Here is an 18,104-nt window from a genome sequence, read left to right as displayed (position 1 = left end):
CAAAACCTTCAAGTTTGGACAAAGAGCTGTTGTGCCACTTAGTTTAATCACTTAATGTTGGGTTTTCAGTTCTTTTTAGTCAGTTTTAGGCTTGAACAGGTACATTAAAGTCAGGTTCAGTGTCTGAGGTAGAAATGTGAAGAACTGTCACATCAACAGCAAATTCAAGATCAGCCTTTTGTTCTGCATCTCAGAGTTTTGGAATGTTTTTGCCTTTCTTCTGACAAAACTCTCAAATCTCTGCTCTCAGGTCCCACAGACTTTTTAGCACTTTCCCCAGGCTGAAGTATCTGATGGCTGTGTGGTAGCCTATGTCACCATGTTCAGTCTCCTGCTCCTGCAAAAGTGCACCAAACTGTCAGTGACTTAGTTCTCCCATCATGATGAAGCTAACTATTTTAGATGAAATAAATGAAGATGAATAACTGAGTAGAAAAAGTCAAAAATGTTGACTTCATTTTTCAACTTAAGTTCCAGATTTCCCGCAACATCCTTGATGCTTGACTCTCGGGGCACCTTTGTGATGCAGAGATTTTGTGGGACATCACAAAGCTGTCATCACTTTCACAGCTTTGCTAGCAAAGGTTCACGTGTCTGTTTCCAGTCTGCGTCAGTCAAGTTCTTGTATTTCCCTGTGTGTGTAGTCCTGCAAGGTGATTCAATCCAATCTGCTCTCCACAAACTAACCTGTGTTAAAAATTCTACATTCAGCATCAAGCTTTCTTTTTTTGATGTGAGCTGATATATTTTGGGGCTAGTAAAAGCAGCAAGGACCTTTTACCGAGCCCTACGCATCAAGTGATTCCCCACAAATCGCACAAAACATTGTGTGATGGGAAGTTTATCAAAGACTGCTTGGTGGCTGAAATGATGCATACTTCTTATGTTTACATCCTCATTTCCCTCATGCAGCATGGCCAGGGACAACCAAAAGGCCGGACGTGGCCCACAGACTCTACAGTGCCTATTTGATATAAAAAATGGACATAGCTTCTGGGTTTGAAGCATCTCTTAAACCTGCATTATTTTAATGACCGCCAGGGCACAACTTCTCTCACTGCCAAAAAGCATTCCAGTTATATAGGTCTGCGGGAAGATAGCCATTGAATCACTTGTTCTGTGACCTCAGTAAACACATTATGATTTGAAGGGCTAGTCATATTAAAATAAGTCAATTTTGTAAATTATGGTCAGTATTAGTTTCAAGCAGAGTCAGCCAGAAGTCAGTGTGCTTTTAGTGCTGGTCCTAAGCTCGGCTAATTGGAGAGGATAGGAGGGTAGTGTCAGGATAGACGTCTGGCATAAAATCTTTGTAAAATCAAAAATGCAGGTCATCAAGAATGAGATTTGCATAATAGGTTGGTGGAGGCCCACCAGTGGTAGTCACTAGCAGAGTAACAGTTACTATTGGCCGAAGATGGAGGAGGAAAGGGGGGAGGCGTGTATTGGAGTAGGTAGATGAGAGCAGGTTCGTTAAACGTAGGCACTATGGAGCTGCCTGTTATGGATGTCATGAAGGAAGAAAAGAAGATGATTGGCACCACAGAAGAGGATGCTGGGGACAGGATGAGCAGCTGTGGCGACCCCTAAAATCAGCAGCTTAAAAAAACATTTTAAGTAACACCTGAAACTAGTGACTAAGTCCGTGAAGTCATGAATCGAGTTGCAGAGGGCTGTTTTTTTCTCCATTATGTTCCAAGCAATTCTACTTTTTGAAAACAGTGGAGTGGGGTGGGATAGGGTGGGGCTAGATTTCACAGTGGGTTCACCTGAAACCTTGGCTGATTGTGACCCACACCCGTTTTCACACCTTGGCTCGTGTGATTAGGTAGAGGATCAATAGGGGGTCCATGACCCTCCTGTGGACACTCTCATAGGGCTTAAAAATCTGGGACTCTCCACCAATTGAGCTTAAAACTGAAGAATCTTCAAAAAACTTAAAGATTTCCAGACACTTTTCTTTCCAAGCTCCTGTTGAGAATAGATTCCTTAATATAGATCAGAGTTAAAGAGAATATAGTTTGGGATTGCTTGTAATATTACAATATGGCGGTTAATGGGTATACAAAATAGAAACTAGGCCTGGATTGGGAACAAAGACCTGGGGTGGAGGGCAGGAGGACAATCAACCCCCACCCCCAAGGCAGGAAGCAAGAGTTACTGAGGGTGAGGGGCAGACAAAGGGCAAACGGACACTGCCTTAAAAGGAGATGGGGGTCAGGGTGTCAGGTGTTTACTGTAGGGGGGAGGAGACCAGAGGTTATAACTGTAACTGTTGTGTGGAGTTCTTTAGATCAGCCTTTAGCATAGGACTGCATAGGAATGCAGTGTGCTGATCTCCAGATGCATCTGTAAGAATAATGGGTAATGAAAGGATTGTGTAAAACATGGAAACATCTCAGCGTGATCTCTACCAGGACCAAAAGAATCGCAGAGACCAGTGTTGTCTCAACACTCCTTAGACTACGATGACCTGGATGACTGACCTTCACAGACAATGCAGTTTTAAGATATTCTGCACCAACTTCACTGTTCAGACCTGGCAGTCTGTGTTATAAAAAACTCCAAAATATGTTTCAAACAAACATAATATCCTGCATTAAACTGAAAATTGTCTCAAGGTTTCCAACTTCCCTTTTCCCAAAGATATGCTGTTTTATGTGCGGGCTTCTAAATGTTAAGATCATTAATGATTAAAAGACTCAATACTCAGGTTTCTTCTTTAACGAGATAAACTAGCTCTCAACTGGAAAATCTGTGCTCCATTTGAATGTTTTTCTCCCTCAAATTAAACTTTGGAAATTGGAATTCGGATCAGGCCAGGCTGTGGTTATGTAATAACAACTGTAGTCTGACAGTTCCTCGTGTTTGGCAATGTCTTCTGCTCTGTTGTCAGCTGGGAGTTAGCACGCTCCTGCCTCGTGTGGTAGATTTACCACCACAGCATCTCCTCTAATGTAAAACAGAGACACACAAAATCACCACAGACATTCAAGGCTTGTTGCTACACACAACTGTCATTAAACTGTGTCTAAGGTGTTTACCATTACACAAGAGAACTGAAGTGGTTGAGGCAGGCAGAAAAAAACTAGCAAATAGACATTTTTATACTTTTACATAGTAGCTTCAGTGTTTGACCTACTTCATTCCTTCAAATTGTGATGCACTGCAGTGTGAGGAAATATTTCTACATCAACAGACATGCAAATCAGCATGAGCTTACATTTAGGCCCATATGTATTTGGACACTGACAAAAGTTTTGTTCTTTTACATGTTTACTTAAACAAATTCCAATTATAGTTATATATTGGACATACTGTGTAGACTCTCAGTTTTCTTTTGAGGGTATCCACATTCAAATTGGATGAAGGGTTTAGAAGTTTCAGCTCCTTAACATGTGCCACCCGCTTTTTAAAGGGACCAAAAGTAATTGGACAATTAAGTCAAAGGCTATCTCATGGGCAGGTGTGGGCAATTCTTTAGTTATGACATTATCAATTAAGCAGATAAAAGGCCTGGAGCTGGCTTGGAATTTCAGGTTTGGTGCTTGCATTTGAAAGATTTTGCTGTGAACAGACGACAAGCGGTCAAAGAACTCTCCATGCAGGTGAAACAAGCTATCCTCAAGCTGCGAAAACAGAAAAAAAACATCCGAGAAATTTCTAAAGTATTAGGAGTGTCAAAATCTACAGTTTGGTACATCCTGAGAAAGAAAGAAAGAAAAGCACTGGTGAACTCAGCAACACAAGAACATCTGGACATCCATGGAAGACAACAGTGGTGGATGATCGCAGAATCATTTTCATGGTGATGAGAATCCCTTTCACAACAGTCAACAGTCAACCAAGTGAACAACACTCTTCAGGAGGTGAAGAAGGAGACTGCATGAAAGGAAATACAGAGGGTTCACTGCAAGGTGCAAGCCACTCATAAGCCTCAAGAATAGAAAGGCTAAAAACATCTAAAAAAGCCACTTTTTAAGGTCCTTTTTTTCTTATTAGATTTGAAGGATGATTGTTACGGAAGAAGATTAGGGCCAATGGAAAAAGAAAAAAAGTGGAGACATCTTTTTTTTCAGAATTTTGTCTTTAATCCCAGAATTCTGAGGAAAAAGTTGAGAAATTCATCTTTAGGGAACCAAAACACTAACATCAACCCATAATATCATATTTTATTGCAGAGTAGTTAAATGAAATGCAATATCACAAAATTAAAGCTCAACAAGGTAAATATTACACAAAGCTCAAGTGCTCAATTGAATTGAATAAATAGATAGCTAAATAAAGGAGCCCAATAAGTGAAAATGTACATAAATTAGAATAAACAATTATGCAAAACCTTGATGTAATACAATAAAGTGGCTGTATAAAGACAAAGAGCTCTATAAATGTCCAAACAGGCCAATATTTATACTTGAACAGCCTTAAAAATGCATTTATCAGGTATTTAAATGGTTGCGATTGATTTTCAGTCAGGCGGATTAGCTCCAAAGTGAGTAAAAAGCTCAGCACCTGTGTGGCGTTTACTGGAACAATGTGAACGTATCCATGGAGAGCGCTGTCGTGACGTAAGCAACAGGTTGAACGGAGCCCCTCGCGGACGCCCCGTGCCTGCACTTCTGTTGTTTCCCTGTCCGGAGCTCGTGCGGCACATCCCGGTGTCATCATCATCAGCAGCAGCACACGCGGAGCCGACTGCGTGCATGTGTGTGTGAGGCTGCGCTGCTGCACGAGACCTCTGCCGCATTCGGCTCGTGCCTCAGAACCCATTTTAAAAACTAACGGCTCAAAACGAGACGGAGAAAACGGACAGCGGCGGGAAAACTGACGTCCTTCAGGTAGGAAAACCTTAATTTATTTGTTTTTTTTTAACACCGTCACTGGGATTTTACTGCGTTCTGTCGTGTCAGTACTGGTCATACACTGTGAATAACGGTCTTTATGTCACGAGCAGCGTCCGTGTAACAGCGACTTTAGGTCCTGGCCAGCTGAACGATGTCGCGGTGATTGAGCACCGCACTAAACAGGCTGCTTGGTTCTTCTGTCTGCGTAAGAGCGAAGAAGACCAGTCATAATATTTATAATATAGTATCTATGACTGTGTACATCTAAGCTATGTTTGAATGGGTTTTAATTTCCCACCATGGAAATTGTTTACAGCCTGGGTGTTTCTTGTTCAGTAAGTTCTAGTTTTATCAATTAGAGTAAAACTGGGAACAATCTGAGCAAGAGTAGACCTTCATTTGACTTTAAGTTGTACCGATTATGCAGCACACTTTGCATTTCATGAGTTACAGTCACAAAAATGCATTTCTTTACTGTGTTTTAGTCAATTTAATCACACATGTCCAGCAGAGACTGCAGGAGAGTCTGAACAGTTGATCTTCAGCTGCTTTTCTTCAGTTTGATGGTTGATTTAGTGGCACATGTCGTGATTGATGGCTGTCAGGCTCTCTCATTGTTATCCCATAGTTCAATACAACACAGTACAGTGGCAGGTTCCCTTTTTTTCTGTGAGGACTAATATTTAAAGTCACGTGTCAAGACATCCAATGGACATATATGCATTTATCATCCACTCATGATCAGTTGTAGACCTTTGGACATGAAAAGTGGTTTGTAAAAGCAGGCTTTTATTTTTATTATTGCAGCAGATGGCAACAGATCATTGTCAGACATCTCATACAGATTTGTTTATCCACTGTCTGAGCCATTTAATTCCCAACACATTCACATTTTCAAATGTCATAATTTATTCAGTTTGTAGACTTTTCTGCTGGCTTTGTGATGATTTCTGGTCAGGAAGATGAAATTAAAGCCTAACAGGTAAAAAAGAAGCTGACTGGGTCAAAATAAGTTGTAAAAAGCTTTTTTTTAGGACATTATGCGTTAATGATTTGCTGTTAGAACACTCTCTGGTTAAAGATTTTCACTTATGACTGAAAATCTTTTAACTGTGACTGCAGATGTGTCATGAGGACATTTTTAGATGTCACAGGATGATTGAAGATTTGTTTTTCCAGTCGTTTCGTCTTTGTGTTGACATTCAGCGTCCTCTACCAGCAGCCTGCACTACAAAGCACCTTCAGCATACCCAGGATGTGTTTCAGATGTCTCACTCTGACATCAGCAGTCAGGCTAAACAGTCACACGAAGGTAGGTATCAACTCAGGGTTTATCAATCTAGCTGCGAGCGTGTTCACATCAAAGAGGCGGCGTTGGCAGCATCTGATCAATTACAAACATCAGTGGGTACACAGGAAGCAATGCGGCTGATTCATAAAGGTAAAATGTAACATTCGACACATATGAAGACGTTAAACCCACAATACAGACTGAAAGCAACAGAGCTGCTGCATTTCCTCTCTCACACTGCTGTGTGAGAGAGGAAATGTTTATTATCAGAGCTGCATGAATGTGTGCGCTTTCAGGGCTTTGGCCAGTGTGACTGGAAAGGACTTGTCATATTAATAAAGTCTAGCCAATTTGGAGCCGGGAAGGGAATGCAGCAGAACTGCTGATTGTGTAAATTGAGACTCATCAGTGTTACGGCTCTGTCATTAACACACAAACAAAACTGAGAGAGTACATTAAAATAATGTTTAGATGCATGTAAGACAGCTTTATTGTTTCAGCTGCTGCACCAGTGGTGTTGGTCTGAGAGCGGGGATATAAATGTTAAATAAATTGGTTTCTAATAATCAGTTTCTTGTTGATGCTTTTCTCAGGAAGACTTTAGATGATATTGAAAAACTGATATTGAAAGACTTCAGACCAGCATCCAGCTTCTTCTGGGAATATTGGTGTTATTTTTCAGGGGATTGATCGGTCTGTAGGAGGTGGTTTCGTACCTTCTGGTCTCTTACCCAGAGCGTGATGTGTGTCAGAGTGGGTTAGGTCTGCAGCATAAGTTGCCGTGGTGAACTAGGATCTTAAACCTGAAAAGCCAAGGTTAAACCTGTACTTGCCTCGATAAGCACCTTATCCTACCTACTCCGTAGGTGTGTGCACTCTGTGGTTGTTTGTGTATTATATCAGGGTTCGCAAAATTTCAAAATCCCTGGTAGCCCTTCGGGCAGGGACTCTTCAGTTTGTGGTAGCCCAAAATAAATTTAAGTAGCCCGAATAAAAAAGAGAGCAATTTTTTGATTGATGTTTTGTTTCTGTTACAATATTATACTTTAATGCAGAGGTTCCCAAAGTGTGGGGCCCGCCCCCTAGGGGGGGGGGGGGGGTGCAGAGCCATTGCAGGGGGGTGCGGTATGAAAAGAAAAAAAAAAAAAGAGCGCTTGGACACTGTGGACAGGTTTTTGACGGGGCTCCCACACAAACGCAAAGCAGGAGATGAAGCATCGCCAAATATGTTTCCAAACCAACTTCCTTCCAAGCCAAAGACTAGAAAATATGGTGAAGCATATCTTCCCTTTGGCTTCACCTGCACAAGTGCCAAGGTAGGTCTCCCCTGCAAAATTAGTTTCCCTGCGTCGGGAGCAGCGCTGGGCTCTCCAAATCACGGACAAAGAGTATCCAACATTCTTGATTTTTAGTTCACAAACACTTCTTGTAATAACTAACTACTCCTGACATTTTTGGACATGTTAGCTCTTTATGCAGTAAAGTTACAGTGGGATACAATATCAGGCTGATCCTGCCGTAATTTGTCCCCCCTGGTTCAAATCACGGACAAACAGTATCCCACAGCTGTTTTTGTTTTTGAACCCATTTTGCACAGAGAGGCATTTTTTTGAAAAATGTATTGACAGCAATGTTGAATATTATTACACAGGAAAAAAACCCAACTATATGTAAAATAATTACACTGTGACACCTCTGCCTTTCTAAATGGGGGGACAGTAACTGCGTGTATATGTAAGCGCGTAAAACCTGCAGATAGTCAGATTAACAGTAACAGTATTTTGTCTCTATCTGCCATTCTGCAATTCATCTCATGTAAACAATAACGTGGCGCACAGCGTGACGTGAAAAGAGGCACATACCTTTGTCGTTGTGTGACGAACTCTGTATTCCTCGTCCACACGTAAACGCAAAAAAGGAGTTTTAAATAAGCTCCGTTTTGGGTGAATCACAACGCCGTTTATGTGTTGATGAAAGGCCCAAACGCATAGAAACAGCTGCGTTTTCAAAAATACCCGTGTAGGTGTGGACGCAGCATAAAAGAGTTAGTAGTATATTTTATTACTACCTGTAAGTTATTGCTGTTTACTTGTATTTGCTTAATTGTTTACTACATGTTTGAGGTGTGAAATAAAGTGGAGCAAATGGAGCAAAATATGGGTATGTGTGTTTGGAGGATGTGTTTAGGTGGTTGGGGGGGGGTGTTTGGTGGTGGGGGGCGCGAACATTTTTCTTGTAAAACAAAGGGGGGCCTGGCAAAAAAAGTTTGGGAACCACTGCTTTAATGTATAATATTGTAACAGAAACAAAACAGGAAACACAAAATTGTTGAAACACAAATTACAACATTGTATAAAAATTACAATCATCAACTCAAATACTTGGTTCTAATTGAACAGAAATTTCTATGAACTTGTAAGAACTGTGTGAATCAGTCTGTGTCAGGTCCTGAATTTGAAATTTCCACTGAAGTCACGGGTAAGAGATAAGTGGAACCAAGATCGAGGCCATTCTTTTTGAAGTTTGCAAAGACTGCTAAATTTTGCCAATGGTAGTTCACTCTTTGCAACACAGTACGCTGTTCTAAACAGATTTTTCAGGTTTATATTTAGTATGTTCTTTGCAATTTGTGTTTGTTCTGGGAAAGATATTGCAGACTGAGCAATAATGCATTTCTTGCATTTCTCATGGGTTCTGATGGGGTCTTTCTTAAAATTACTGGTCCCAGTAACAAAGGCGCTTGTCGACTCAGAAATCGAGGGAAAACCAACAACACACCTGCCAGAACATTATGTTATTTACAGGGCTGCACATAAGTGATCCGCAGGTGCGCATTTGCTGTCAAAATAAAAGACGCGCACCAGATAAGAAGTTGCAACGCGCGTTTGCGTACATATAACAGGCTCTGTTTTTGTCCGCTAGAGTGGGATTTTCACGGCATATTCTGCCCCACATCTCTGTGTGTTCATCATTTGTTTGAAGCCAGCTCACCTCCTGCAACCACTTTTCCGAGAATACGAGCTTCTTTTGCGGTTCAGACTCCTTCTGACATTTCTTTGGAGGTGGAGGAACACCAGAGTAATTGCTTAAAGGAGCTTGCTTCTTCGACATCTTCAAGAGTTCTAAACAAATGTCTGTCCTCCTCCAGAAAATCTGGAGGCGCGCGTTGCAACTTCTTATCTGGTGCGCGTTTTTTATTTTGACAGAGAATGCGCACCTGTGGCCCACTTATGTGCACCCCTGGTTATTTAGCTTGTTATATTCCAGCCACAGAAATTCTTTTGTCCATGAAACCATAAAGCTGCACTTTCTTTTTCCCTCAGTCTGATTTGTCATAACTTTTCCGTTTTGATTTCTTTGGCTGTCACTTCTTCACCCTGACTTGTCTTATTTGGCTCAGCAGAACTAAAAAAATATATATCCTGCTGCTTTTACACAAGCACTCACATAACGGTCAGCGATTCTCTGCGCAATCAACCTCTCACATGTTTAAGCTTGCTGTGGGAGATTTCACTTGTCAGGTTTGAATAGTAAGCTAATGAGTGATAAGACGATGTCAGAGGAATTGGTGCGCAATTAATCGTCACTCACCAATCAGTGCTGCCGCTCACTATACACAGTTCGCGCGATCGCAAAGTGAAAGCAAAAAACAAGCACAAATTCAAACGCGATTTCAATATGTCACATATTGACAGTGGCTCCCCCATGCCAATGACATAATTACTCAGCTACATTTCCGAAAGAATGCAAAAGCATTGACATATATTTTTCCTTCCTATGATAGCCCGGCGGGCAGGGCTGAGATAGATTTTGGTAGCCGGACTGGAAAATTCGCTAGCCCCGGGACGTCAGGCTAGAGATTTTGCGAGCCCTGTATATAAAGATTCGTTCATCTCTTATTGCTTTGTGAAAATATAAGAAGCAAAGGGTCGCGTCCTCTTAACACTACTGACGAGAGAAATATTAGCCTGTTTCTCTCTCAGGCGTCTGCAGGTTGAAGTGAGGATCCTGCCTGAAGCCATCTCATACTCGGAGTGTCTGGGGAGTAAAATTGGCCTCCATCAATGCTCATCTCACTCTGACCTTTCAGCTTGATATTTCTGTACGGGTTTGTGCTGTTTTATCGCAGATTTTTTTTTTTTTTTTTTTTTTTTTCAGCAGCATACAAAGCTTTAATACTGAAATTTTAAGCAGTTTTTCAGTTATACAGATGGGTTTTAGTGATGAAGTTCCCCTGTGCATTGTTGTGATTTTTTTTTTTTTGATCATCAGTGAGGTAATGCCGTTGGTGCTTGCTGCAGTGTTATTACTTAAATTTTCAGTACACTTTAATCAGATGGGTTTTATTACAGCTGATGAATATTCCCACAGCATAGCAGTAAAAACAATTACAAACATTGTGTCTAAAGAATGTATATCAGTGTAGTCCGTGCTGCAGGGAGAATGGACTACCATACCCGTTATGTGTTTTCTCACTGAAGGTGTTCAGTGGACGTGGTGATCATTCTCTGAGCAAAATGTGTAACGGATACGATGGTCTGTGTTTTTTTTAACGTGAAACTAACACTGCTGGAGCTGTAGCCAGAGGACCAGCACACCTTCTTAACCATGTAGTTTTGATAAAATAGTAATCTACAGAATACGTTTTTTCAGCTTATATTCTTGTTTTATTACCGAAAGTTTTAAAAATAACCTTCCCAACACATTAACAAAATGTGTAAGTTACCATTGCCCATCCCAACATTCATCAGGAATTGTTGAATTTCTGTCTTTGACAGATGCACCAATGAGTGCTCTACATGCGCTTTCATACACGCATTAAACAAATCGGGCTTCCTGTACAGATCGGTGAGTGGATAGGACTTTCTATATAACAGAAAGATGTAAATGTGAGGTGGAAGATGGAGGGTCCTGTAATGTTTTGATATAGAAGATGATAATCTGCAGCCACTCAACCCAGAGTGTGTGTTTTTTACCACACTCTGGCAGGCATGCAGGTACTAACATCCAAAAAAGAAAGCTCCTAGCAATGATGACATTAATGTTATTCAAAATATTTGCTCTAGAACAATTTCTGCAATTTTAACCACAAATTTTTGACTGTAAAACTTTGACAGCAGAAGCCTGATGGTTGTAGCTGCTGCTGTTGAGCTGTGCTGTGATGGTGTTTGGACAATGAGTGAACAGCTGATTGTGCTGGATACAGAGGGCTGCTTTGTCTTAGCTGTACAGTCTCTCCTGCTCACTCATCTGCTGAGCTACAGTGTCGTCTTTTTCTGTGTGGCACACACAGAGGCTTTAAAGGTTGATATACTGTATCAGCTTTACTGTTGACATTTTGTTTGTTGGTGCTTATTTTAGTATGTGGTTTTGTGTGAATTTGTTATGTACTAGTTAAAAACAAAACTGGCAAATGTATGCAAAAGAAATTGAAACATTTATGTGAAATCTGGCAGATTAACAAGAAAAACTTGGCAAATTTATGAAAATGGAAAATGACACAAAAAAACTGACATTTACAAGCCAACTTGCAAATTTACAAGGAAATTTCTAGAGTTGAGAAAACATGACAAATATATGAGAGGAAAAAAAAAATTTGTCTTGTAAAATTGCCAGTTTTTCTCCTAAATTTCAATCTGAGGTCTTGACTTTTTTTTTCTCCATTTTTAGCCCCATGAATTTTTTTCCTTAAAATTTTACAATGTTATATTAGGGAAATTTAACTTCACATAAAAAAAATCTTAAATTAAAAAAACACCTGAGTTATAGGGGTGAGCCTCAAAGCTATGTCATGGTATTTCAAAACAGTTTATGATAATGATATTTCTGATGGTATATAAAAAATGTTGATGATGTTTTATTGATGCTCGCGGGCAGCAGCATGTGTAAGTGTACGAAAAGCATTTTCCTTCTTTTCCGATGAGCTACTGTCACTGATGACACACTTCCTAATTTGAGGTGTGAATCGAGGTGCCAGCAGCAGCGCTGTAGTGCAGTAGGATTGACACAGCATTATATCCAGTAACACAGCATAAGTCAAATGTAAGCACAAAAGCAGCCTAGTTGGTGTTTTCCCAGGAACATTTCGGTATAAAATAACTCCTTTAAACACTTCAGTTCAACAATAACAAAAGTATGTTCACTTTGTAACACTTCAGGAGTTGCACAACACTGTCACATAATAAAACCTGTGATGCTGTGTCTTGAGTTGAGCTTTTTAATCAGCTGCTTAAAGCCCTGCTTTTCCACCATGTGACCACATTGGTAATTTGTACACAGTTTGGTCCTCCTGTTATATGAAGTGCACTTAGCAAAGCTCAGTGGACTTATTTGTTTACCTTCGGGTCACACATCGCCAGCTGCTTGTATCTCCTCCATCGTTGGCTGGTTTTAGTCTATGTTGTGTTTTTTTCATCCCCAAGTGGTGAAACAGCAGAAACTGTTTTCTTACATTTTTTTTTTTTTCTACCAATTTGTAGGGGCTGATTGGTCATTAGAGGCTCATGTGGCCTTTGCTGTCAGACATACTTGGGCTTGTCTTGTTGTGCGCACTTTGGAACATGAATACATGCCATTGCTATAGCAACAATATTTTATTAAGTCAGTGTTATTGCAGAAGATATCGTGGAAGGGCACAGCCCTACTAAATCACCAACTGCTGTACGGAGACATAAAACAGCCTTTTTCTTTCACATATTTGAAGTGTCAGTCACAGGCTGTGTGAGAGAAATCAGGAACGAAGGAAATGAAAATCTAGAAAGAACAAGATGTGCAGATGTCTCTATCAGGAACATGTTGACATTCGCCTCCACACTGTCTGCACATTTAGTCGCAATGTTTTTCCTCCACCTCCACCTTTTCCTCCTCCTCCAGTCTTGTGTGTTTTGCTGCATCATGTTTTACAGATGAAGTCAGTCTGTACAGGCAGCCTTCAGCTCTGTGATTGCATTTTTCATCCTCAGCAGGCCTGTCTTCGACTTTACCCCTAGTCTTGGACCACTTGCAGTCAGCTCTAGGATCTACTGCTGGGTGTCTCCAGCAAAAAGAGCTGTGCATTGGGACTGCAGTAATGCATTTTACTCTTAGCCTGTGTCATTAAACAAGAACAACTAAAAGAAGACACGATTTCCTTGTTTGTCTTTTGTGAAACACTTTTTTAAATCTATTAAATATTCTTTTATTGCCAATATTTGAACTAATGGCAATATAGTTTAAACATTTAGTCTCTTGGTTGTCTCTAGCAGCCGTCAACTGATTTATATGTCAGAAACTTAGATTGTATTTCCTTATGCCTGCATGTGAGTGTTGTTAGCTTAGTGATTTGTAGACTTAATTTCTATGTCAACAAATGACTTGCCCCCAGCACAGCTGTTTAGGCAGCCAGATGCTACTGTACATATGGCACCAAGATATTTGTCAGTGTTTGTGGGTAATCTGACATTAGCCAGGAGAAAGCGAGGTTTGTCTAATGAAGCCTGTCTGAGAAAACAGGAGTTTGAGCTGGCTAATAATTAGTTTCAAGTTTCATCTTACATTACTCACATGAATACAGTTGCACTGAAAACCCACAAATATGTGCCCCTATCTGCCAACAGGACGAGGACGACAAACAGAAATGTTACAATAACATTTTCAGAAGCTATTATGATGATTTGCAATTTTTCTCAATTTCTCCTGCTGCCTTTGAAGAGCGTCACTAAGCTTGTCTTCCATTTCCAATGGTCAGCAGCATCACGAAAATCCCAGCTTTTGTAACTAAAGTGACAAATAAATAATCCAAATATACCATAGTCTGACAAAGAACTTTAACTCGTGCAAAAACAGATTTCGTGTCGTCACTTCAGTATCTGAGTTTGCATTACCAAAATCGAAACGCAGACTCCAAAAGTAAATACACAGCCTTTACTTGCAAGAACACAAAGTTCATAGAAGAAGGCAGCTAAATAAGCTGCAGGCAGAGGGCACACCAGAAGACAAACAAACTTTGACAAAGACTAAAGGGAAGAACATGGCTGTAAATACACAAACACAAGGTAATCAAAAGATCGCACACAGGAGAACACAGCTCAAATGAATCAATTAACTACTAGGAAATAAAACTAATAGAAAAGCGCAAGAGACCAAATAAAACAGGAACTAAAGTAACAGCGGTGCAGGGAACACACACAAACAAAGACTTCACTGGTATCTTTAAATTTAGTTAAAATTATGGATTTTGTTAAGGATACTCAACCAAATACAAAGAAAACTCAGAGAATCAAATATAAATAAAATCCATAAACACTAACCAAAAACTAGAATTCTAGAAGAATAAAACATCATAATACAGAAATAATAATGTAAATGAAAAGAAATCCAAATCAATCTAACATTCCTCAGTAAACAGTAAATAAAACCAAAGCAAAGTCTCTAAAAACATAAAAATACATAAAACTCATTAGAACATACGATTCTCAACAATAATACCAAAATACACAAAAGCTCTGAATGATGTAACATAAGTCATCAAAACAACAAAAAGTCACAGCGTGACAGCCACCTCGTTGCATAGACTTTGTATGTAATCGCTTCTCGAAAACTAAACTTCAAATCAACCTATAGGAGGTTCATGCACTCAAAAGCACAATTGGTCGGTTTACATTTAGTTAACACAATGATCCTGGGCAATCACACTTAAAAGAGGTGTTTATATCTTCCTGGTATTTCTGGCTATATAGTAAACAAAACTGGGTTTACAGAAAATTTACCACATTGGGCATTTTCACGTCAGTGGGCAACAAAATATTTTCTATGCAGGAAAAATCCCAACAATATTGACTTCAGTTCAGCAGCTGTTTTATTAATTAAGTGGTTCTGTGGTTTTCTGATAATCTCAGCTCTGACCTGCTTTACATTTCCACTTCTAATATTCCCTAAAGGGACCACTGAAGTTTAGCCTGATGCATATTAATGCCCTGAAATCACAGTTGTTTGTTTACAGGAGCAACAAGCATTAGCTGTCTGGTTTAGAGGGCACTTCAGATTAAACAGAAGATCCATGTTCTGTTCTTTATCTAATAACTCTTTGTTCTCAGTAATGCAATGCATGCTTTTTGAATAATATATCAGGTTAGTATATAATCGGATTCATTTTTGATTCAGCTCACACAATATTTTCCTCAGTGTTTCGGTGCCCCAGGCAGGTTATGATTTGTCCTCATTAACCATTTGCCACACCTGTGGCACCGCCAATCAAAGACATATGGCTCAGATCTCTGCATTAGATTACCTTTGGCACTGGAAAGGAAATCCAAACATCGTGGCTAAGCAGTAAATATGTCTCACTGGTTTCACTGCATTCATCTTCATCTGTTAGAGCATGCTCCCTGTGAATAGGCTCCATATTTCCAGTGTTACCAGAGGTAATAATGTAACTTTTGGGAGCAGCCAAAAATCTGGTCAGATGTATTGACGGCAAGCAGCAAAGTGAAATACAACGGATTACTAATCTCTTCTTTACCCAGCAACCTCAGTTCCCCACATGACCTAGAGATTAACTCATATATGCCCTCCACTCTAGCAAACCTGCTTTGGTGTCAAAGATGCCACTTAAATGCTAAATTATTATTGATAAATTATTCTTGGGTACCCAAGTCTTTCTCACATTGCTGTTATAGAGATGCTCAAGGAACCGTCTGAGCAGGAGAGTTGCTTTAACGTTAAAATGTATCTTTACATTTTGAAGAAACTTAAAAAGAGACACAAAGACGCAAACCTGCCAGGACTAATGTTTGCAAGATTGCTGAGAAAATTATACAGACCCACATGTATTAGCACTGGAGCACATTTGACAGCTACAGCGTTGGCTGTGAACATTAACAATTGATATATGGAAAAAAGTTGGCACTTAATGACTGTTTGCAAGTTATGATGCCTACATTTGCATGCAGCAAAAATGGTCAGAAACAAGTGCCAAGCAAATTTTGGAGATCACTTGTTGATATTCATGTTATCATCATTTTATGGGGTAAACTCCTACAATCACTGGTTATTTTTTATATGGTCAGTGTCAGTTCTTTTGAAACACCTCAGAGGTAAATACTGTGGATTACACTCAGCAGCTGGAAACAACAAAACAATCAGTACGACACAATGACTGTGTGTCAGCATAATGCCAATACTAATGAAGCTGTAAGAAAAGACATCTCTAATGGAAAACAAAGCTGTGACTAATGTAATAAATGCCCTGGTGTCATAGTAAATCTACACACAGCTGCAAAAATTTAAATACGCATGCTAAATCATTTTAGCAGCATATTATCCACAGAGTAAATTTCTTATTGATCACACTTTAGATAAGTTTAGACTCTTGTGTACAACATGAAAGCAATTGTTAGAAGTCTCTTAAGTACAAGTAAGAAAGTCCTTGAGTGATAACTTTGTCTTTTGTGTTTGCCTTAAATATCAGGCCTTTGGTCTCAGCAGAGGAGAAGGCCGACCTTGTTTGCTAAACTCTTTCAATGATTTGTCCTTTTGGGAAACTGGAGCAAAGTTTTTATTTTTTAGTTTTATGTTTTGGGAAACTGGTAAAGCATAAGAAAGTAAAATTTTTTTATGTTTTTCTTTTATTTGCTGTAACTTTTATGTTCATATATTTCTAAGTCTCATTTAATCACTGGTATTTTCTACTGGTTCATTGCTGCTGTTTTTGTAGTAACAAAATGTGTGTCGATTGAATGTTAAACACCTGATGCTTAAAATGTTTTTTATGTGTTTAAAATATCACGAGGAAATCATGGTTAGACATCCTGAGATGATGTGTTCCAGGTTTTCTAATTGACTGATCTCTAAAATTTAGGCTATAGTGAAAAATGTGCACCAGGATTTCTTCTCAAATCACTGGTTTTCTGCAGTTCATTGCTGCTGATTTGGTCTAAGGCCTGCTGTTAAACACCTGATGCTTAAACTGTGTTTTATAACATCATCAGTTCAGTGTGAGAGGTTGCAACTTTGAAATCAGCCCGCGCATGTGCAGTAGGGCCTCAACAGTCAGCCCGTGGTAGGGCCTCAACAGTGCGATACCCTCACGAGGGGTGACCAGGATATCAAACAGGTTTGATTTTCTTTTTTCATACGATTGCTGATCGGGGGCTGGTTGTGAGGTGTTAATCGCTTCTCATTACCCCATGTATACTACACGATACACTATTAAGGCGAAACTCGGGCCGATCCCCAAAATGGTCACGAGTGGAAAATCATCTTAAAATGGGCCAAAACTCTCACAGTGTATGCCCAGCTTTAGTTATTCCTGGGTCCGAATGCGGTTTCATTTTCTAAAGCCAAACAAACACCGGGGCACCGCTGAGAGGTAAAAATGGTCCAGGCTTTTTCAGCTCCAATAAAATTTAGTGTAGCTGTTCTAACAGGTGTTACAGTAAAGTTTAACGTCCAGGCATCCATAAAGATTAATACCCACACTGAAATTTCAGTCAGCCTGAGAGGGATTGAATTCTGAAGCTTACGAATATTTGATATCTGGGATACCGTGAGCATTATGGCTGTAGTTTACACCATGTGTTTTAAAAACTTACAGATCTGCGACTGAGAATGGCCACTAACTAGTTTTGGTGGGAGCTCATGACAGTTCAAACAAACAAGATAAAAAAACAAGAGCCTCATCCAACCTGAAGCAGGATTAATACATCATCACTTAATATGTAGATAAGTGTGTGTAGGATAGATTATTAACCCCTTTGTTCGCGCTTTAATGCCTGCACATTAGATCTAAAATGAAGCCTGACGAGGCATTCGAAAGGCATCACAATATCAACTTTATGAACAAAACAGAAACGTTTCTTTGCTGTACAGAAATGTGCTGACGGTTTTTAGGTGTGTAAATTGTGTCTGAGTGTCTTAGTTAAAAACTGTTGTTTAAAGATGCTCAGTCTCCTTCAGACAGCAGCACATATGGTGAGGTTCCCACCTTTCCT

The 18,104-nt window shown here is 39.8% G+C and overlaps 1 protein-coding gene across 4 annotated transcripts in view; it reads left to right on the top strand.

Moving 5' to 3' along the window:
* Positions 1–4,518: 4,518 nt before the first annotated feature.
* gdpd4a (glycerophosphodiester phosphodiesterase domain containing 4a) overlaps positions 4,519–18,104 on the top strand; it is a 42,332-nt gene continuing 28,746 nt past the window's right edge. For 3 of the 4 annotated variants that reach the window (XR_005608184.1, XM_039598288.1, XM_039598290.1), the window contains exon 1: positions 4,519–4,838. The gene's annotated coding sequence lies outside the window, so the exon portion shown is untranslated. Of the gene's footprint in view, positions 4,839–6,023; positions 6,157–18,104 lie in introns of all 4 variants that reach the window. The other variant, XM_039598289.1, reaches the window with a different exon arrangement.

The sequence above is a fragment of the Oreochromis aureus genome, linkage group 14 (assembly GCF_013358895.1).
Source record: "Oreochromis aureus strain Israel breed Guangdong linkage group 14, ZZ_aureus, whole genome shotgun sequence".
Taxonomy (NCBI): domain Eukaryota; kingdom Metazoa; phylum Chordata; class Actinopteri; order Cichliformes; family Cichlidae; genus Oreochromis; species Oreochromis aureus.
The sequence above is the reverse complement of the archived record's forward strand: the minus strand, read 5'-3'. Positions and strand labels throughout refer to the sequence as shown.